Source organism: Gymnodraco acuticeps, unplaced genomic scaffold, assembly GCF_902827175.1.
Source record: "Gymnodraco acuticeps unplaced genomic scaffold, fGymAcu1.1, whole genome shotgun sequence".
In the NCBI taxonomy this organism is placed as follows: domain Eukaryota; kingdom Metazoa; phylum Chordata; class Actinopteri; order Perciformes; family Bathydraconidae; genus Gymnodraco; species Gymnodraco acuticeps.
This window is the reverse complement of record NW_022991548.1, coordinates 21,237-44,678: the sequence shown is the minus strand read 5'-3', so window position 1 is coordinate 44,678 and position 23,442 is coordinate 21,237. Positions and strand designations below refer to the sequence as shown.

General features: G+C 43.2%; 1 pseudogene; it reads right to left on the bottom strand.

Moving 5' to 3' along the window:
* Window positions 1–3,809: 3,809 nt before the first annotated feature.
* Window positions 3,810–22,285, bottom strand: LOC117533515 (annotated as a pseudogene).
* Between the last annotated feature and the right edge of the window lie 1,157 nt (window positions 22,286–23,442).

The following is a 23,442-nucleotide window of genomic DNA, read 5'->3' as shown; positions in this document are numbered from 1 at the left end:
GGCTGCTCCGCTGCGGTGTGAACAGGAAAATCCGGTGCTTTTCAAGCTCCAGCTCCGAACCGGCCCTGAAACACCGTTGGTGTGAATGAGATGAGGGTGTGAGAGAGAGAGAGAGAGAGAGAGAGAGAGAGAGAGAGAGAGAGAGAGAGAGAGAGAGAGAGAGAGAGAGAGAGAGAGAAAACTGTCTGCTTAGTTGCAATACTGTAGCTTATGCAATTTAGGCCTAGAAATTGTTTATGTAACTTATGTGCCAGTGTGTCCATGGTTTTGAGTCTGTCTGTGTGTTGAGCGCAGCGCCGTCTGCTTTAGGACTGCTTTAAGTTAGGACTAAGCATACCGGTAGTTTTCTGTGGACCTGTCTGTTTTTCATTTACTTCATTTGTAGCTGTAACCGGTCGTTTTAAAAATCTGTCCATCTTCGTAGTATGCTAGCCGTGTTATATGATGCTTGCAGCGGCGCTCTTTGACTGACGTAACAGTTATTGTTGTTTCCACGGTAACGCGCTTGATTTTTAAATGTATCTATTTGTTAGATTTGAACTTAATCTATGAAATACTTTAGATACAAAAAAAAAAGATTATTTGTTGAAAAAAAACAAAATGAAAAAAAAAACGATATCATTATAATTTAAATTAATGAATCTGAAAGCTTTTCACGGACCCCCTGGCAGAGTGCCACAGACCCCCGGGGGGTCGCGGACCCCACTTTGAGAACCACTGCTTTAGGGAACATGAAGCTGTCTCTGGCTCTTTCTGCTGTAACAATGTACATCTCTCCTCTGGGACTAATAAAGGGATTCTGATTCTGATCACACCCGCAGGAGCTTTCAGGACATCCCATTCCAAACTCTTAGGCTTTCATTTGAACTTGGTCCCCCTTTGCAGCTATAACAGCTTCCACTCTTCTGGGAAGGCTTTCTACAGATCTTGGAGTGTGTCTGTGGGAAGCCCTTTCATCCAGAAGAGCATTAGTGAGGTCAGACACTGGTGTTGGACGAGAGGCTGGCTCTCCGTTCTAGTTCATCCCAAAGGTGTTCAGTGGGTTGAGGTCAAGTTCTTCCACACCAAACTCATCCACCCAGGCCTTGATGGAGCTGCTTTGTGGGGCTCAGTCATGCTGGAACAGAAAGCTTCTTCCTCCCAAACTGTTTCCACAAAGTTGGAAGCATAGAATTGTCCAAAACGACTTGGTAAGATGAAGCATTAAGCATCCTCTTCACTGGAGCTAAGGGGCCGAGGCCAACCCCAACAACCATAGCATGATCCCTCCTCCACCAAACTTTACAGCTGGCACGATGCAGTCAGGCAGGTAACATTCTCCTGCATTCCCCAAACCCAGACTGGTCCATCAGAGGACAGATGGAGAAGCGTGATTGGTCGCTCCACAGAACACGTTTCCACTGCTCCATAGTCCAGTGGTGCTTGACACCCTCCATCTGACGCTTGGTGCTCGCTGAGGAAAGGCTTGATGCAGCTGCTCGGCCAGGAAGCTGATATTAATGCTGTTGTAGTACATGTATCATTAAGTCTCATTTAAGTATATAAACTTCCTTATTGGGTTTCTCCCACAGTTTCAGTTTGATGTAAGCTACGGCTATCCCTCCCAAGCTTCTTCCCACCTCCAACACACAGACTGGCTTCCTTTTGTTCTCCTTCAACACACAGGAATGAAGTTTAAGAAAGAATAAAGACAGAGAATAAGGTATAAATGGCATGAATAAATTCAACATGTCCACAGCGAACAGAGAAGCATATCTTTAATAATGAACATGATCAAATCTAAGGATGTGATAGTGACCTCTGATACAACATTCATTCAGGGGCCACTTTGAAAACATTTGTTTGCATAAACTTTTATAATCCAATAATATAACTGATTGCTCCACAGTCACACTCCTCTCACACACACACAATACAGCAAGCAGGTAAGAAACAGAAGAGTCAGGAGGAAGAGGAGGAAGAGGAGGAGGAATAACACAATACAGCAAGTAAGAAACAGAAGAGTCACATGGGGTCTCAGGGTCTCTTTATTGATGCTACAAACAGCTGGAGACCCTCCCAAACATTAAAGCTTACAGTCTCTGATGAGGAGGACAGGTTATCGCCATGGAGATGAAGCTGAGATTATAATCAGTATGTTAAGAAATAACAAGAAAGAAAACGGTGGCAGGTCGAAAAGCAGAAACATGCTACATTTCCTCCAGAGTTTCTAAATGGAAGTCATGGTAACGGGTTAAATCAGAAGTCATGGTAACGGGTTAAATCAGACGTCATGGTAACGGGTTAAATCAGACGTCATGGTAACGGGTTAAATCAGACGTCATGGTAACGGGTTAAATCAGACGTCATGGAAACGGGTTAAATCAGAAGTCATGGAAACGGGTTAAATCAGACGTCATGGTAACGGGTTAAATCAGACGTCATGGTAACGGGTTAAATCAGACGTCATGGTAACGGGTTAAATCAGACGTCATGGTAACGGGTTAAATCAGACGTCATGGAAACGGGTTAAATCAGAAGTCATGTTAACGGGTTAAATCAGACGTCATGGTAACGGGTTAAATCAGCCAAAAAGCACTTTGTTGATAAAAAGCTGAAATGAAACAGGGATATTTGTTAAAGAGGACTCAGAGGGACTTCCTTTCAGAGCGTTTCTTCTCTAGACATCTTTTCCCTGAAGCTCGAGCATTTCTGGAACATGTACTTTTAAAAAAAATCACATTTTATTCAAATTAATGTTAAATGTAACCATTAGTTTAATAAGCCAGGTGAGGAGGAGGAGCAAGAGGAGGATTAGTTTAATAAGCCAGGTGAGGAGGAGGAGGAGGAGGAGGAGGAGGAGGAGGAGGAGGAGGAGGAGGAGGAGGAGGAAGAAGAGCAAGAGGAGGATTAGTTTAATAAGCCAGGTGAGGAGGAGGAGGAGGAGGAGGAGGAGGAGGAGGAGGAGGAGGAGGAGGAGGAGGAGGAGGAGGAGGAGGAGGAGGAGGAGGAAGAAGAGCAAGAGGAGGATTAGTTTAATAAGCCAGGTGATGCATAACTCAAAAATATTTACCTAACATTTACGCTTTCTAACGCCACAACCTTTGCACACTTCACGGTACGTCCACACGGCGGCGTGCGTTGAAGCTTGCCGGTGGGCGTGTCTGGACCAACAACCAATCACATTAATCTCCCGCCCCGGACACACAAGCATGTGGTTTGATTGGCTAGAGCTTGTACTGGCATATGATTTGATTGGCTGGTGCTTCCGACGACGCTTGAAAAGTTGAACTTCTCTCAACTTTGAAGCGAGCGACGGAGGCAAAGCGAAGCGACGGAACCACGATGCAGTTCGGCAAAGCGTGACGTCACCCCATTCGAAGTGAAGGGGAAGCGTCTCCATTGAAGCACGCGACGCTGCCGTGTGGACGTACCGTCAGTGTACACATCAACCCGCCAAAATAAAACACCCCTCACATGTTAATAGATTTTTTTCTGATAATATAAAACACAACAAACAGATAGCAGACATTTGTCAATAAAGTCCTGCTCACTCCAACACAAGCACTTCACATTTGTCCAACACACGAAGCACAAAGTGAGAATCAGCAGCATGTCGTAGAGAGAGTTCAGAAACACACGTGCACATATTTCTTATTCTTTATATTTAGGTGACGATGCTTGGTGGCGAGCCAGAGAGATTTGTAAGGCTGGAAAAAATAAAAAAGAACAAAGAAATATATCATTGGAGCTTCATCCCTGCATCTGAGACCGGAGCGTGTCCACGGAGTTAAATAGAAAATAAAATATTAGTTTTAAATTTATTTTTGATGTCCTTGTGTTTCATTTTTTAAATCTAGATTTCATCAGCGGTCGTCTTCTGTTCACTTCTGACGATCCTGGGAGGAAGAGATGAAAGAAGTGAAGACAGAGTCATCCATTTCTCATCATATTATCAACACAGTGCTTCTCAAAGTGTGGTCCGTGACCGCCCTCTAGTGGTCCGTGAGTGTATTGGTAACATTTCACATTTCAAATAAATAAATAAATAAAAGTTTTCCGCACTCTCGCGGGAATATCTCCGCAATGGAGCGAGTCCTTTCGATTGCAGGATATAGCCCAGCGCAACACCTTCGTCACACATGTTGCCACTTGTTTGTACCATTTCCAGGCGACTTGTAATCTGTTCTAGAAAATGTATGTGTTTTTTATTTTATTTCAAGAAGCGTATAAAACTAACATATGTTTTATGAACATGTGTCCATGCTGGAAGTAGATTTAGATGTTATGGGGTTAGATAGAGATTAGCATCTAATATATGCATCCGATGAAGCATTGCATGGAGTCTGTTGATGATCAGAGGCTGTTGTTGGGGCTGACCATGCAGGCCAGCCCGATGGTCACCAAGGGTCATGTCGGTCACGAGCCTAACATGTGAAAAAAGGGCTTAGACCTCAGAGAGTTTTGGGCCTGCGACCAAAGTTTTACTGTATTTTGTTTTGAAAATCCACAGCGGAGGGTTGAGTCGTACTACATGTGGTGTGTTTTGCATTTCTCTCAGTAGAAAACGATCTGTGAGTCTGTTGGCTCGGACATAAACTCCGTAATAAATGTAGTGTACATTTCATAAGAGGTGTAAAACCTGAGAGCATTTTAAATCGCATTTGAACGAAATGCTTGTAGAATCTGTAGTTGTATTTATATTATTGATTTAATGTGTGAATGAGGCGAGAAGGTTAAGCTGTCATTATCAGGCTGTAGTTTGTTATAAACTGTTGGAGTGGTGAGCAGGCTTTTTGCTTCTGGATGTTTGGGGAGTCAGGTGGTCCGTGGGTGTGTGGTTATTGGTTAAGTGTCCTTGGTATGAAAAAGTTTGAGAAACACTGATCAACAGAGAATAAGAAATGTTATACAGTTATAGTGCCCTAATGAGACACATTTGATTTAAAATAACAAGTAAACAATAAAAAAACACATACAATACTGGAAATGTTAATAAAAAAAGCAATATACCAGAAGATAACAGACCGACTGTTTTTAATTGGGATTTAAATACAAATAAATGTGTTGTGTTCTCTGATTGCAGCTGGGATTGAGATCCACTGTGGAGCAGCTTTAACAGAAAATGAATTGTGGATTATCTTGTTAGCGTGTGTAATGATGATTTCCTATAGTTGTGTTTCTGAAGCAGTGATGAGAATAAACACATTTCTTGTGACTCCTACAGTGGTTTTAAAGGGGACCTATCATGCTAAATGCACTTGTTGATGTCTCTTATACATCAACATGTGTCCCCGGTGTGTCGGGGAACTCACGCAGCGTCAGAAAATAAAGCCCTCTCTCTTTTCCTCCGTACCCAAATCTCTAAAAACGGGGGAACAACGGAGCTGATCCAGATTGTCGTCCGATATGACGTAATATCTGAAATGTGGACCCACGGCCCAATCAGAAAGTTGCTATCAGAAACAATGCCCGACTGTTTTGGACGTAATATGGTTGGTGTTTACATTAGCATCGCTAACACTCAGAGCTAACCTGTACTGGAGAGCATGTGTGTGAAGAAGCAGGAAGTAAAAAGGAACTCACCTTGTGGTATAACCGGCAAGAGAGAAAGCCTTTGAGCTCCAAACTGTTTCAGAGAGAATCCTTGATAATCCATGATATGGCGTTTCATCACGGCAGCATTTAGTTTAGACAGTAGCTGCCGGGTCCCGCATGAGCTCAGACCCCTCCTTTTTTAATTTGTATCAATGTTTTTGTTTTTAAACCTTTATTCCCCAAATCAGCACTTTGGAAACAGGAAGTGAAACAGAGGGATATGAGGCATGGCTAGAATGGGTGATCTGTTTGGTATTTTAAGCAAAACACTTCATAGACATGTTTTTTTATATATCTATTGCCTACAAATAGCATGATAGGTGACCTTTAAAACCAAGATGTCCCCTTTAAAAGTATTTATATTGTGTTAATATGAACATGTGTAGGTTTCAGAGAAATGTTAATAAAGCAGATTTTACCTGATCGATTCTGGACCGGTTCTGTATTGGGGCAGGTTCATAGCTCTGGAAAAGAAATGTGGTTATATTAGAAAAACACGTCATCATAATTTAATATTTCATCATCAAACCTTCAAACTGTTTTAATTAGGGATGCACCGAATATTCGGCCACCGAAAATTATCGGCCGAAAATGGTTAAAAAGGCCCTTTCGGCTTTCTGAAAAAATATCACCGAATGTCAGAACAGGCTTACGTTGGTAACCTAACGTGTTGTTGTGATGACGTAATAAAGACGCGGCGACCATGCTCGCGGCTGGCTCACAGGGGGGGGGGGGGGGGGACATTGACCTTGTCATCGAGATTGCCTTGAGCCTTTAACAAATCGTATTAAATAATCTGATGACAGACTGTAAACAGAATAGCTGAAACTTTAACAAACTAAATAACTCAGTTTCCTCTAATCATTAACCCATGTTTGTATCATGTAGTTAACTCCGTGTGTTGCTGCTAGCATACATAACACCTGACGTGGAAACGTTACTCGTGGATGGGGCTACAGAGCTGCTAGAAAGACGGTCGAACCCGGTGCATTCCTCCGTCTGCATGCGGTGCACTTTTGCTAAATGTTTAGACAAATTGCTCGTGCTTACATGCTAAACTCTTATTGCACTTATGGTAACAAGTATTCTCCACATCGAGACGGGTAAAGTTTAACCACACCTCGGAGCGCGTTCTCTCCGCCATCTCCGCAGTGTGCTCCGCTGCATGTAGCAGCTGCGTGTGTGTAAACTGCCCCGCCCCCTCGCACACAGACGGGAGAGAGAGATCTCGTCTGATCGAAAATACATCATAGACGCATTTGTTGTCTTTGCATATTAGAAACGAGTTGGCGACACTAAGACTGCGATATGATGTTTTTAGCAATAATACATGACATATATAAATGTACTGTATGCATTCAAAAGTGCTGAATAAATGTTTTATGGACCCATAATAGTGATTATTATTTAAGTTTTGCCATAATCATGTCTATTTCCATAATCAGGTAGCTGAACAACATTGGTAAAAAATGTATACATTATATATATATATATTTCTATTAATCATTTTCGGCCTTTCGGCATTCGGTTTTCGGCCAACTGTTTCCTATTTTCGGTATCGGTTTCGGCCAAGAATTTCCCATTCGGTGCACCCCTAGTTTGAATGAAGATAAAGAGAAATCAGCTTTGAGACTGTTATAAGGGGAGGGTCTTTTTTTACAACGTTTATTACTTTTAAAAAGGTCCTGTAATATACTCTTTTTTATCAATATAGTACAGTTCTCAGATATATACAGAGCCTGTCTCTGATTGGCTGAAACACCAAACAGATCATTGCAGCATTACCCATAATCCCCTCTGTTTCAGCCATGTTTCCAAAGTGCTGATTCTCTGTCTGTTACTTCAGATGAAAATAAGGAGCCCCTCCCCACGCCCCTCTGAGAGACATTTGGTTACAAAGAACTCAATGGTGCTCTAGGAGGAGATTCAGGTGATAAGGGGGGGGGGGGTTACCTTGGTTGCTGATTGGCTAATGGTTACACAAGACAAAACATCGTTATGACATCATCAAGTGGCCAAAATCTGATCAGCTCATTTTCAGACAGGTTTTTATAGAAATGGATCAAAAAGAGAGAGAATCTTTGTTCCTGAAACTTTCAGAGTCTCTTTCCACAGAGGGGACACATGTTGATGTAGAAGAGACATGAAGAAGAGGGGACACATATTGATGTAGAAGAAGAGACATGAAGAAGAGGGGGACACATGTTGATGTAGAAGAGACATGAAGAAGAGGGGACACATGTTGATGTAGAAGAGACATGAAGAAGAGGGGACACATGTTGATGTAGAAGAGACATGAAGAAGAGGGGACACATGTTGATGTAGAAGAGACATGAAGAAGAGGGGACACATGTTGATGTAGAAGAGACATGAAGAAGAGGGGACACATGTTGATGTAGAAGAGACATGAAGAAGAGGGGACACATGTTGATGTAGAAGAGACATGAAGAAGAGGGGACACATGTTGATGTAGAAGAGACATGGAAGAAGAGGGGACACATGTTGATGTAGAAGAGACATGAAGAAGAGGGGACACATGTTGATGTAGAAGAGACATGAAGAAGAGGGGACACATGTTGATGTAGAAGAGACATGAAGAAGAGGGGACACATGTTGATGTAGAAGAGACATGAAGAAGAGGGGACACATGTTGATGTAGAAGAGACATGAAGAAGAGGGGACACATGTTGATGTAGAAGAGACATGAAGAAGAGGGGACACATGTTGATGTAGAAGAGACATGAAGAAGAGGGACACATGTTGATGTAGAAGAGACATGAAGAAGAGGGGACACATGTTGATGTAGAAGAGACATGAAGAAGAGGGGACACATGTTGATGTAGAAGAGACATGGAGAAGAGGGGACACATGTTGATGTAGAAGAGACATGAAGAAGAGGGGACACATGTTGATGTAGAAGAGACATGAAGAAGAGGGGACACATGTTGATGTAGAAGAGACATGAAGAAGAGGGACACATGTTGATGTAGAAGAGACATGAAGAAGAGGGGACACATGTTGATGTAGAAGAGACATGAAGAAGAGGGACACATGTTGATGTAGAAGAGACATGGAGAAGAGGGGACACATGTTGATGTAGAAGAGACATGAAGAAGAGGGGACACATGTTGATGTAGAAGAGACATGAAGAAGAGGGGACACATGTTGATGTAGAAGAGACATGAAGAAGAGGGGACACATGTTGATGTAGAAGAGAAATGAAGAAGAGGGGACACATGTTGATGTAGAGGAGACATGAAGAAGAGGGGACACATGTTGATGTAGAAGAGACATGAAGAAGAGGGGACACATGTTGATGTAGAAGAGACATGAAGAAGAGGGGACACATGTTGATGTAGAAGAGACATGAAGAAGAGGGGACACATGTTGATGTAGAGGAGACATGAAGAAGAGGGGACACATGTTGATGTAGAAGAGACATGAAGAAGAGGGGACACATGTTGATGTAGAAGAGACGTGAAGAAGAGGGGACACATGTTGATGTAGAAGAGACATGAAGAAGAGGGGACACATGTTGATGTAGAAGAGACGTGAAGAAGAGGGGACACATGTTGATGTAGAAGAGACATGGAGAAGAGGGGACTTTGCAGAATAGGTGACTTAAGTCTTGAGGGAGCCCCTACCTGCTTCACCACCTCCTCCTCCTCCTGCTTCTTCTCGTAGTGGGAGAAGTCGTCGAAGATGGAGGTGGTGTGTTTGTACTGGGCGATGATCTTCAGCACCTGCTTGGCCTTCTCCAGAGGAACCTCCTGAGTGTCGCGTGAGTTGGTGACGGGCTTGTTGTCGTTGTTCTCCAGGCGGATGTGGCGCAGCTGGCTGTTGGGCACATCCTTCACGAACAGCCAGTGGACGTCGAACTTCCCTTTCCACTTATCCTGCGCCCAAACCCCCGCGCTGGTGCCGTAATCCACGGGCGAACGCATCTCCGCCACGCCGCAGAAGTGCCCGCTGCCGTTCACGCTGTACAGCAGGTACACCGGGCCCTTGGAGCTCATGGTCCTGAAGGCCGAGTCCAGACGCTTGTTCCCGTGCTCCGTGCTGCACCAGATGGAGTACTTGATGGAGCGGTGGATGTCGTCCTCGCTGGAAGAGAAGATAATACTTGTTTTATGCATTCATTTATTTATTTAGCAGGAACAGTGCACATTACATTGGTTGGGTTTTATATATACACCTCTGCTTGGGCTGGTTCCCCCTTATGTGTAAAAAAACAAGATTTTATTCAGATGCTGGTTCCTAAAGTGAGAACTGGGTAAAAAAGCTTTTAAATCTGCTGCCCATTCTGCCTGGAATAAAGTACAGAAGGAGCTGAAACTCTCAGATTTGATCACTACGGGTAGGGATAAAAATGCCGATCACGAGAGCCGATCACATGACGTGCGCGGCAAAACAAGCTCGCCAAAAAAGCTTCACCGGTCTGGCAGTATTTTAAGGTGTCCGAAAATGACAGTAAAATAGTGGAATGCAACGTGTGTGAAGCAGAAACCCTGCAGCTCCGCCCGCTGTGACGGACCGGAGAGCGGAGCGACACACACTAACGGCCCGTCCACACGGCGGCGTGCGTTGACGCTTGCCGGCGGGCGTGTCTGACACTCGACCAACAACCAATCACATGAATCTCCCGCCCCTGACACACAAGCAGCGGTTTGATTGGCTAGAGCTTGTACTTGCATATGATTCGATTGGCTGACGCTTCTGCCGAGGCGTCAAAAGTTGAACATTGCTCAACTTTTGCAGCGAGCCACGCCAGCAACGCTCCGCGTCGCTTCCCACGATGCAGTTCGGCTAAAAGTGACGTCACCCCATTCAAAGTGAATGGGCAGAAGCGTTGGAAGCTTCAACGCACGCCGCTGTGTGGACGGGCCGTAAGAGTTATACATAACACACTTAGCTATTTTATCTAGGGGGGGGAAGAGAGAGAGAGAGAGAGAGAGAGAGAGAGATTTTGTCAAGTCAACCTAAAACAAATTTCATTTCATACGATAACACTTTAACGGTCAGATCAAGTCTGAAACTGCTGCATCACAGCAGCTCCATGTGTTACATCAACAGACACATATCAAGACACAATACATGAACAACAAACATTTAACATAACAGCAGGATCACTGAGAGAAAAGCTGCTCAAAGAGCCTTCAGCGTGCATCTGATCTGGATTCAGCTCTGTGTTCACTGAGAGGACAGACCGGAGCACAAAGGATGCTTCAGGCTGACTTTAGTGAATCTCCATCAGATGGTAGCAGTTCAGATTCTCTGTTAGAGCATGCGTTGGGTCCCAGATGATGCTGTTGGACAGCCTCTCAGGTTATTATGGTCTGCTGAGTCAGAAAGTCTCTGACAGGGTGGACCAACAATCTTTGAGCAGATAAAATAAGACGGACCTTTATTAATCCCTGTGGGGAAATACAGGACAGCACAGATTCACACAGATTAGAGATTAATAAACTTAAAGATAAAATCAAAGGTAAAAATAAAATGATATACCGTTAAGTAACTTTAAAGATCTCCTATCATGCTTAGGCATATATTATGGGTCTCAGATATGCTCAAATGCTTTCTCTCTCTCAGGTTTACCACAAGGTGAGCTCCTTTTTATTTCCTGCTTCTTTACACATACTCTCTCCAGTACAGGTTAGCTCGGAGTGTTAGCGATGCTTGCTAATGTAAACAAAGACCATATTACGTCCAAAACACGTTGCGCACAAGCCCCCAGGAAGTGCTCCGGACTCTGATGAAAATATTCGTTGTGGCCAAACGGCGGTACTACAATTTCCGTATCAGTCCGTGACGTCACTGGGCCCAGAAAGACTCTTTCCCATTGACTTACATCGGGAAAGAGACAGATATTACGTCATATCAGACACAAATCTGGATCAGCTCCGTTGTTCCCCCGTTTTTAGAGATTTGGGTACGGAAGAAAAGAGAGAGGGTTTTGTTCCCTGACACATTTTGTATGATAGGAGACCTTTAATACTTCCTGCTCTGCACTTTCCTTTCATTGAACTTGTGTTGCGTTGTGAGCACACCTCCCTCTCTCCTCTGTGTAACACATAGAGCTTTTGCATGATAGGAGACCTTTAAAATAACAAATGAAATAAGAATGAACATATACGTACCTGTAGCTCTTGATGATGAAGCCGTGTAATACATACAGTTAAGTAACTTTAAAATACGAAATTAATTGTCGTTGTAAAAGTTACTTGTTCTTTTGTACAAAAAAATGATTTGTTTATAACAATGAATCAAATATCAAGCTTCTTCTTCCCCCTTTTCACTTGTATATAGACTCTTATTGCACTATTTCACCGGTTTGATTGTGTTGCTCTGTTGGAGCAGCCTCTGACCTCAGATGTTCCTTGACATATCTACACTGCAGCTATGTACGAATGACAATAAAAGCCTTGAAACTTTTGAACATGGAAAACTATGAGAATTAATTTGTTTATACCTTGAACGTTTTTTCACTTTTTGCTTCTCGTTATAATTATAATTGTTTGTTTTGTTTCTAACGTGAATACATTGACTAATGACTTAAAGGTCCTATGTCATTCTTTTCTGGTTATTACCCGTCCCCTTGTGTGTTCTGTAGCTTCTGCATGTAATCGGTCTGCAGAGTCACTAACCCTCAAAGTGCACCCTGTAGCGAGTAAAACTCTAACACAGAGAAGACCTGTCTGTGCTGCTCAGAACGCCTCGTTGGACATTTCTCTTTTTCCATTGTTTGCTTCCGGGGCCTGTTGACGTCACTAAGTCCAAATGGAGCAATCCGCACACACACACACTCACTCAGCCTGAGCTCAGACCCCACGCAGCAACCAGGAAACGACACCAGTAACCCAGCTCACACTGTCCGCTCCTCACAGCAGCGAGCCCCCCAACGTCCTGCCAACACGGCACCCAGACCCCACGCAGCATTCTCATCCGTTTGTCATTACTGGTGTCATTTCCTGGTTGCTAACAAACGCCATTGTAACACATAATCACTGATGTTCCGCTGTAACGGTGGTGGACTCATCAGAACAGAGTGGGCGAGCTGACCAATCAGAGCACACTGGGGGGGGCAGGAGCTCCAACAAGCAGTGTAGGACAGAGAGTGAATACACAGACTATACAATAGTGAGTTTGGAAAATTGAAAATTGTAAATCTATTCTAGTCGACCTCAACAATGGAATTATGATCAGTAGAAATGGCCATGACATGGGACTTTTAAAGTGAACATATATGTACCTGTAGCTCTTGATGATGAACACGCGACCGTGCTTCAGGCTGCAGTCGAACTCTTGCGGGTTGTAGGCGTTCGAGGCTCTCAGTTTCTCCAGGACGGGATGAGAGTCCAGCCCCGAGTCTGGAGGCAGACCCCCTCCTCCAGTGCCTCCATTAGAGGAGCCGCTGCTGTCCAGGCTGCCCCCCCCGTAGCACAGGTTGCGGCTGCGCGGCGCCACCCAGCGCGTCGGGGGGGTCGAGCCGTGGTTCTGGTAGCTCTGAGGAGGGGGGGGGCCCTGCATCGTCATCTGCTGCACCAGAGACTGAGCAGAGTGAAGGTGCATCTGCTGCTGGTGAGGATGATGATGGTGGGGATGGTGGTGGTGGTGGTGTTGGGGGGGCGCCATCTTGATATTGCCTCCTTTATTATTATCCCACGTGTCAACAATGTCCATGTTGTGATTTTTGAGGGTTTGAGGGGGGGGAGGCCCTGCCATGAGGGGGGGTTTGTTGTTTCTCATCATTTTCTGCTGCTGTTGCATTTTCGCTGGTTTGCTGGCGATGGCCGCCCAGGATGCTATTTTCGGGGGAGGCAAACCAATCGGGGTGCCTCCATTTCCTGTGACGACCCCCCCCCCCCAATAGACCCGACGCTCTTCACCCCGCCGTCCCCCCCCCCTCCTCCTCCGATCTTCAGTCCCAGCATGCCTTGCTCCAGGCTGTTCATACCGGGCGCTTTGTTGCTCAGGTTGTCGTTGTGGAAGCCCGTCTGCCCGTCGGGGGCCACCAGCGTACCCCCGAGGGAGGAAGGAGGCACCAACGTACCCCCCAGGGAGGAAGGAGGGTAACTGTAGCTGCCGCCGCCCCCCCCCGTATGCCGAGCTCTGAGTCTGCTGGCCCTGAGAGCCGCCGCCGCTCGTTCCCCACGCAGAGAAACCCGGGTTTTCTGGGAAGAAGTTGAAGCGGTGGGGGGGGTAAATGCTGTTGCCGAGACCCCCCGGCTGCCCGAACACCGTGTCGTGCAGGAAGTGATGGTCTCCATTGCTGAGGGGGGCATAGGGGGTCAGGTAGGGGATGGGCGGGTCGCCGCCCGTGGACCAGGGAGCCTCACTGAGGGGGAAGGGGAACCCGATGGAGGGGGCGTAGTAGCTGGACAGGTAGGGGTCCGTCATGGACTGATAGCTGTTGTTCTGGAAACAGAGAGAGAGTTAAGATCATTGCAGGCTGTTAGAAAAATCTCCCTGCTCCCCGGCTTGAGCTTCAATCTCAGGATCCATGTATTTGTGATCCTCTCCAGAATGGAAGTAGTCATCACATACAGAGAGTCAACTAGCTTTTTTCTCAAAATATCAAAATTCTGACTTTTTTTCTAAATCAAAAAATTCTGACTTTTTTTCTCAAAATCAAAAAATTCTGACTTTTTCTCAAAATTCAGAATTTTTCTCAAAATCAAAAAAGTATGTATTTTGTCGAGGGCTGTCAAGTTAATAACGTGTTAACGCAAAACATTTGTAACGCCACTAATTATTTTAACGTGCGATTAACGCATGTGTATTTGTCCTCGGTCCGCCCCGTAGTTTCAGAGCCCAAAGGCTTGACGTTGTTGTTGTTGTTGTTGTTGTTAGTTGGATGGTGGGAGATTCTAGCGAGAGATATGGATACAAAAAAAGGTGTTTTAAACGGCAAGCCAAGCACACAGCTGATGCCAACAGCCCCGCTCGCTTGCGGCAGACCACGCTTGAAAGTTTTCCGGGGAGACGCCTGGACACGGCGTCTAGGAGCAGCAAGCTTTCAACAGCGATAGCTAACTGGGGGGCTACAGCTTAACACTGTGGAGGACGAGGGGCTGCGTTAGATCATTCGGATCGCATCCAACGTGTTGACTGCACATCACAGCGCATTATTTTGACCCAGAGTGGGAACTTCAGTCTCATGCTTTGACTGTTATGAAGACAGAGGAGCGGCTGGCTCAGTGCAAAGAAGTACACAGGGTTGGGAGAGAGTGTAAGAGAGAGAGGGAGGTTCCAGGTTGTTGTGTTGAGAATATCCAGGAGAATATTTGTCATTGTTCCAGTGATAATAAACAAACATTAGCATAAAGCATATTTGTCCACTCATATGTTGATAAGAGTATTACAAACTTGAAACATATTCCTATAAGGTACATTTAGAACAGATAAAAAAATCGCAATTAACTATGGACATCATGCGATTAATCGTGATTAAATATTTTTAATCGACTGACAGCCCTAATTTTTTCTCAAAATCAAAAATTATGTATTTTTTCTCAAAATCAAAAAAATTATGTATTTTTTCAACCAAAAAACAAACATGTATTTTTTCTCAAAATCATGACTTTTTACTTGAAAAATATTAAAACAGCAACTCAACATTATTCACACATTAAACGCCAGTCTGAAGAGGTGTGTTTTGAAGGTCAGTGCAGAATAAAATAATCTGTGTCCTAAAAACACAAAGGATGCTCCGAATGTATATCCAAACTTTTATAAGGTTTTTTAAAAGTCTATCGTCACACCTCACAGGGTTTCTGCAGCTTTCCACCACAGACTGTACATAGAAAGGTTTCAACAAGCACAATGTCATATCTATTTGTGTCTTGTGTTCCTATGAAGTATCAGGGTAAATGAGGAGCCCATTCATGAAAATAGGTCCTAGAATGACTTCATTTACATATTTAAACCTAATATATAACAGCAACATAAATCCTCAAATGCTGGTAGGGAGGCATGGCAGTCACAATGGAAAGGGTGACGATACAAATAAAATAAGCTCGATAACTGTCTTTGTGATTTGCAGATGTCACAACAGAAGAGCATTGATTTTAAAACCTTTAAGACATTCAAGGCTTTTTCGAACCTTTTTATCCGTATCATTTCAGACAACTTTTAAAGACTTGGTAAGGACCGGCTGAAACCTTGTTTTAAGACATCATCTCCATCCCAATAGAAAAAATACCTTAAAGGTCACCTATCATGCAATTAGGCAATAGCATGGGTCTCAGATTTATGAAAAACATGTCTATGAATGTGGGTCCATGTGTCCCATTGTAAAGCGTCCTTGGGTTTCGTGAAAGGCGCTATAGAAATTGAAATGATTATTATTATGAAGTGTTTTGCTCAAAATACCAAACAGACCACCCATTCTAGCCATGCCTCATACCCCTCTATTTCACTTCCTGTTACTAAAGTGCTGATTCGGGGATCATGCGGGATCCGGCAGATTCTGGCCGTTTCTCAATCGCGAGGATTTTGGCTTCCAAGCCAATATTTCAAGGATGCTACGCCATCGAGTGCCGCCGAAGGACTGTTCCAATCTCCAGCATACTTGGAGGATACGCCCACATTTCAGATATTACGTCATATCAGACACAAATCTGGATCAGCTCCATTGTACCCCCGTTTTTAGAGATTTGCGTACGGAGGAAAAGAGAGAGGGTTTTATTTTCTGACACTTTGTGAGTTCCCCGACACACCGGGGACCAGCGTTTCCGCCAGGGGGGCGTCTTGCCGCCCTTATTCAGCTCGGGACGCCCTGAACTCGAGCCGAGGGCGTCCAGAAATATTAATAATTCGAGAGAAGATGAAGAGTTTTTATCGCTTGAAATGACGAACAGGAAAAAGGAAAAGGACATCCCTCTGTTGGAGGGGTTAAGGAGTCTGGTGGGATTCTTTTCGGCGTATTGAAGATCGTTTACCCGACATCGGCGGTGCCTGCTACGGGACAACACGGAATGTGCGCGATTTGGACGCGATGAGCAGGGGGGTTTTAGTGGAGCACGCGCGTGAGCTGCGAGCACCAGAGCCTCCGTGGTAAACTGTGGTAACATGAAGAGCCGTTTGGGAGAAACAGCCGGCGCTTTAAGAGAGCCGAGCCAAAATGATCCGGCTCACTAACGTAAAAAGACAGTATCTATAAGGGACGGCTCAAGTCAAAATTCAAGCACCCCCCCCCGCTCTCTGGGTGGACGCCCTCTCAGCCTTGGTCTGGCGGAAACACTGCCGGGGACACATATTTATGTATAATAGACATCAAAAGGTGCATTTTGCATGATAGGTCCCCTTTAATTACAATAAAGTCGTTTTCTTTCTTTGTGTAACATCACTGTTTTTTGACTGCACTGAAAATGTTGCTTTTGAAAGGAAAAACAAATATGGATACTTAACTAGACATAAAGCTGTTGTGAGTTTTCAAAATAAATACACCTGTCCCGATTTAGGAAAGGTTGACTTTACAGGGCTCTGGAGTTATTGTAAATAAGCTTACTTTTAATTCTTGTTAGCTATAATTTGGTCCTTCATTGTGTTTGTTTGACAGACAGTCTTTCACTGTCAACTTGTATATATTTAACTCTGTAGTTCTGTTTCATTTTCTATTTTGAGATGTTGATATTTTGTGTTTGTTTATATTTTCACATACGGTGCAATGCCTCATTGTAACGTGCCTATGACGCAAAAAAAATTATAATTGGTATCGATAAAGTTAATCTGATCTTATCTTAGAAATGTTTGGATAAAATATGATATGATACTTATATTAATGAGTGTAGCTTTGAAGTTTAAACACCATGTGTAAAAAAACGATGAAAGTCCACGCTATGAAATAAGCTTCTTCTTAAGGCGAGACACCCCAGGTGAATAGGATAATTTTTTTAACTTAAGAGAAATCTACAGAATTTAATACCTTTTAAGACCTTTTTTAAGACCCTTTCCATACATTTTAAGACCTCATCGCAACTTCGAGTTCTAACTGGTTACATTGGCGACACTCACATTTACTATATTGATTGTAAGATAGCACAACTAAACAGAGTGCAGACAGACTACTGAAGCCTCCTCTCCATGAACTTCAACCTCTCTGTGAAGGTCAGCTTTAATGCAGTATGCTGCTTTGTTGCTTCTGTACTCTGTGCTCTTTCATTCCAGTCAAACTCCTCAGAAACCAGTAGAAACCAGGATTTGACCAATAAACAAAACAATTGACAAAACTTTGAACTATGAAATATATTAAACTTTGGTGAGCTTCAGCGGGGTAATGCCATATAGGAGCTCCCTCACAAATACCCAGGGGTTAAATTGGGCTGGGGCTGTCCGGGGCTAAGCCCGGCACATAGGACGATGCTCTGACGTCATCACCCTCACACATTTGTCATATGTTTACAAAAAACGATATATATGTTAAGACTTTTCTCGTTCTTAATATAGACTATATTTAGGGTCGATATGTGTTGACCTTACTTTAAAATAGCAGATCTCTGTGACCGGATATAGTTTGGCTTAGACCCCGGCCCCACGAGGACGCTGACAGTAAAACGCATACGCAAACGCAAAAAAGTCTTCCGTTCACACGCATTCGATTCATTAACGTGTCCGTTCACACTAGACCGCTGGAAACGCTGTAGTACATATGCCAGGCCTGTAAGTGGCGCTGCTGCCGCCACAAAATACACCAAAAGCAGCGAAGAAGACCCCGGAGCATGGTTGTCATGGTTGCCCTTCTGTGTCTTCTCCGCGGTGGACGGCGTGTTCTCCTGCTGTATATCTCTCAGGTAGTCCACCAGCAGATAACCCCCGCCCCCCCCCACACAGAGCGGAGCAAGGCAACGAAACTTAAAATAAGAAGCAGCATTTTAAAAACGTGGATGACCTTAAACTTTTTGATGTTAAACACGACCAAAACTGAAGTTATTGTACTTGGCCCGAAGAATCTACGAAACAAATTATCTAAGGATATACTAACTATGGATGGCATTAATTTGGCCTCCAGTGAGACTGTAAGGAATCTTGGTGTTATATTTGATCAGGATTTATCCTTTAACGCCCACATAAAATCAATTTCAAGGACCGCCCATACTTCCATCTACGTAACATTGCAAAAATCAGGCATATCTTGCCTCCAAAAACGATGCAGAGAAACTAGTCCATGCATTTGTTACTTCAAGGCTGGATTATTGTAACTCTTTATTATCAGGGTGTACCAAGAAGTCAGTCAAGTCGCTTCAGCTGATTCAAAATGCTGCAGCTCGTTGTACTAACCAGAGTTAGGAAAAGGGACCACATTACTCCTGTTCTGGCTGCCTTACACTGGCTCCCTATAACACAGGATAGAATTTAAAATTATTCTTCTCGCCTACAAAGCCCTTAATGGGCAGGCGCCATCTTACCTTAAAGAACTCATTATACCCTACTGTCCTACTAGGGCATTGCGTTCCAAGAATGCAGGGTTGTTGGTTGTTCCTAGAGTCTCTAAAAGTACAATGGGAGCCAGAGCCTTTTCTTATCAAGCTCCACATTTGTGGAATCAGCTTCCAGTTTGTGTTCGGACGGCAGACACCCTATCCGTTTTTAAGAGTGCGCTTAAGACCTTCCTTTTTGATAAAGCTTATAGTTAGGGCTGATTAGATTCAGCCCCTAGTTTTGCTGATATAGGCTTAGTTTGTCGGGGGACATCTTACTTCTTCCTTCTCTCTGTCTATACCTGTGTACTCTCATGTTCCGATTAACCCAGCTTCCCCAAATGTCTTTCTTTTTGGTGTCTATATACGCCGGGATCCGGAGTCATGGATGATCCTGCGCTCCTCTGTCCTGCATCGCGAGCCCTGGATCTTGAGTCGTGGCTGTGGTCCTGGATCATAGGTCCTGGATGGATATCCTCGTGGATTCATCTTCCTATTATACACACATGCATTTCCAAACATTTGGACTACCTATGCTGCAAATGTATTATCTTTTCAATTTACACACGGCATCTATTGCACGTCTGTCCGTCCTGGGAGAGGGATCCCTCCTCTGTTGCTCTCCCTGAGGTTTCTCCCATTTTCCCTTTAAACTGTGGGTTTTCTTCGGAAGTTTTTCCTTGTACGATGTGAGGGTCTAAGGATAGAGGGTCTAAGGACAGAGGGTCTAAGGACAGAGGGTGTCGTATTGTCATACTGATATTTTGTACAAACTGTAAAGTCCACCGAGACAAATGTAACATTTGTGATATTGGGCTATATAAATAAACATTGATTGATTGATTGATTTGATGGCACGCTATGCATGGGGCCACCTTGAGGGAGTTTCCCGACATGTTGTTTCAGTAAATTAAAGGGTGTTTCATATTGTCGTTGCTGTGGACCTTCTTAATACCTTGGAAAATGCCGTTTCATACTTTTTAATAACCTTAATTTTCGCTAAATTGATTTATCAACTTTTAATACTTTTTAAGTACCCGCGGACACCCTGATTTTGTACGTTTTCCTTCCAAAAGCCTGAAAGAAAACATGTTATGGAATCAAAATAGCACAAAATCTCAAAATTGACCAGTACTTGAAAAACGATGTTTTTGCCTGCCGTGTCTCGCCTTAACATCAGAAGCAGTTTCCTACCTGATTTGACTGGTTGGTGAGATACGGCTCAAAGTCGTTATCGTGCACTGTGTCCTTCTGGTGGAGGGAGCCATTCTGCACGGAGACTGGGAACGCTGCAACAAAATGAATCACACTGTAGTCAAAACTGAAATGTACACCTGCAGGATTCCCAAACACACCTAATGATGGTGAATCCTGACATATCGTACAGCTGGAGGTACATCCCAGAGTCCTGCTTTAATAACCTGCTCTAGTTAGCGTGCATCTCTTCCTCTTATGGCTGCAGTTATAGTCTTGGAGTGAAACAGAAGTGTGGGGGAGTTCAGTGTTGTACAGAGATGTAAATAGATTGTTCTGTCTGCAGGATAAACACAACCTTTGGAAGATTTGACCTTTTCAAAAGTGCAAGGTGTTTCCATTGATGAGCTGACGATGTATGTTCGTTACTGCATTAAATAAGACATTTTAACACAGGGAGGATATGAGGTTCATACAGGATTGTGAGTCTCTTCTCTTACCTTTGCTTGCATCTTGTCCTTTCGATGTCTTCATGGCCACAATGAGAGGATGAAAGCATGTGAAAGGAGAAAACACAACACATGCATGGGTCTATAATGCACTGTACAAGCAGACACAAGAAATGCAATACATATTTTATATTTTGTCATTAACAACACCACTGAATGCACTGCTGTCCTGGGAGTGTTCTGCTAATTGAAAAGGGACACAGTGCCACAGAATAAGAGACTGCTGCTGCAACATGCATTTGGTTTTCATATCCACTTCTGTATGAAGAAACATGTTTAATTAGTAATGTTGTTTTTAGTCTAGCATATTTGCACGACTGCATTATGGTTTCAAATGTGCAGGAAAAGCATGAATTATAAACATTGTAGTTCATTTTCTATTTATAAATATTCCTTATACACAGTTATCGTTCACCTATGAGTTTGTACATAATTATTAAAATGCCTATGTATTTCATTTATTCTTTTGAACCTATGTATTTTTTTTATAATAGTTTCTATGTATTATTTTTTTAGAATTTCTATGTATTTTAAGTTTTATTTTACAAGCCATGTGCAATATGCTATATATACTTTCTGTATTGTCCTTGTATGCAATTCATTAATGTTATTTTGGGACCTTATTTTAAGGTAAATGCAGCAGTGTGTAGCACTTTATATTTCAGATTTTTTTATCAATGTTATTACTAACCCTAATGGTTTCTGTATCCTCGGGGAAACAGTCTTATATGGGTCTAATAACAGTCTAATAAGGGTGTAATAGCAGTGTAAAAAGGGATGTAATACTAGTGTTATATGGGTGTAATAACAGTGTACTATGGGCGAAATAACAGTCTATTTGGATGTATAATACACCCATATATGACTGTTATCACATATTATTATAAATAATGGTGAAATATGGGTGTATTAATGTATTATATGAATGTAATGTAGAAAATACCAATTCAAAAACATCACATATTAACCTATCTGCACACTGACATGTTTATATCTGTCCTCTGGGTGTAAATAGTCCCTTTTCTCTAACCCACCACCCACTGTTCGCTGTGGTCCAGGCCTGTGGAAAGCTCCAGTGAGGGGGGCAGTTTCACAGCTCACCTCCCCGCTCTGAGAGCCTCCTAGCCCGGCCACACTCCCCCTCACACCTCGCCTCTCAGCGGAGGGATACATCTTAACGGTTTTTCTTACCTGAGGGTCTATACTGGCGGCAGACATCCTTTACCCCACCAAGTGTAGTGCGGTGTGTGTGGTGCGGTGTGTGTGTGTGTGTGTGTGTGTGTGTATGTGTGTGTGTGTGTGTGTGCGTGCGTGTGCGTGTGTGCGTGTGTGTGTATGTGTGTATGTTAATGGCAGTTTAAACAGTCCGTTAGCCGTTAGCAGTGATCCGGTCTCTCAGCTCGGAGGACCGTTTCTTCTCTCCCCGGTGTCTCTGGCTCTCCTCTCTCCAGTCCCCGGTCCTCATGAACTCCGGCGGGGCTTCAGTCCTCTCCGGTCCCCGTTAACTCTCCGGGAGATTAAAGATCCTCCTCCGGTGGCCCTGCTGCTCACTTTGCCCCAATGGCAACTTCATCCGGGGACTGAAGGGGAGGAAGTGACGTAAAAGAAAAGACCCGTTCAAGGCTCAGTGTTGTTTTTTTATGTCGTTTTTATTTATTTAATATTATTAAGGTTGATTAAGACACATTTATTATAACCATACATTCCCTATATAGTCCCTCCCCCTTCCCACCCATCTTGTAATTTCACAGAAATCATACCTGATGTTTGTGCTCAATCGTCTGAGTTCATCTATCTATTATAACATATACACATTTATACAAATCACATACATTCATACATTTTTTTACAACATTTCATCTGTTTAAACTGAATTGAGATTGACTCCTAATAATCTACAATTAATGACCTTTTTTAAGTTTATTTTTTTAAACGTATTTATTAAAATCCCTTTTTGGTTTCTGTACCATTTCGTAGAGTAAAGTTACAAATACTAAAAATCCATCCATCTTCTCGCGCTTATCCGTGGTCGGGTCGCGGAGGTAGCAGTTCCAACAGAGCCCCAAACTTTCCTAAAATTACATTTTTTATTTATTAATCTATTTAAACAAAGTGTATTTATTTAACCATAATCTGTTCCATTATGTTGAGAAGTGGAACAGACCCAGCAGTAATTCATGTTTACTATGTTTCCTCAAAGATGTAATACAAAGTGCATGTAATCAATTTATATTGTTCAAATGTATTTATCCCAATTATATTTTTGATGACTCTTAAAAAAACGTCTCTCTACCATTACATTACATGTTAACACGTAACACAGGGTTCCTACACTTTTTCACCAATGATTTTCAATAACTTCTCCAGGACTTCTCCAGGACCTTTACCTAATTTTCCATGACCAAAAATATTACTCTTTCTCAGCGGTTCCACTGAAAATGGTTTATTTGAACACGGAACAGGAAAATAAGGTCTGCATCTGAAACATGTTGTGTCTAAAACAAATCCAATAGGCTTACTAGCTTCCACACGCTAAAGCAACTCAAATCTCTCACCAGCAAAACACCTCGTCAGTTAAATGCCATTTTACGTTTCATTACTATACGATACAGTATGTATTATCATTATAGTATTACTATTTTGGCGATTAGATAAAATATAAATTATATTTGATGCAACTTTAGTTACATTTCCATGACTTCTCCAAAACTTTGGGAAAAATATTGTTTTCCAGGGCCTGGAAT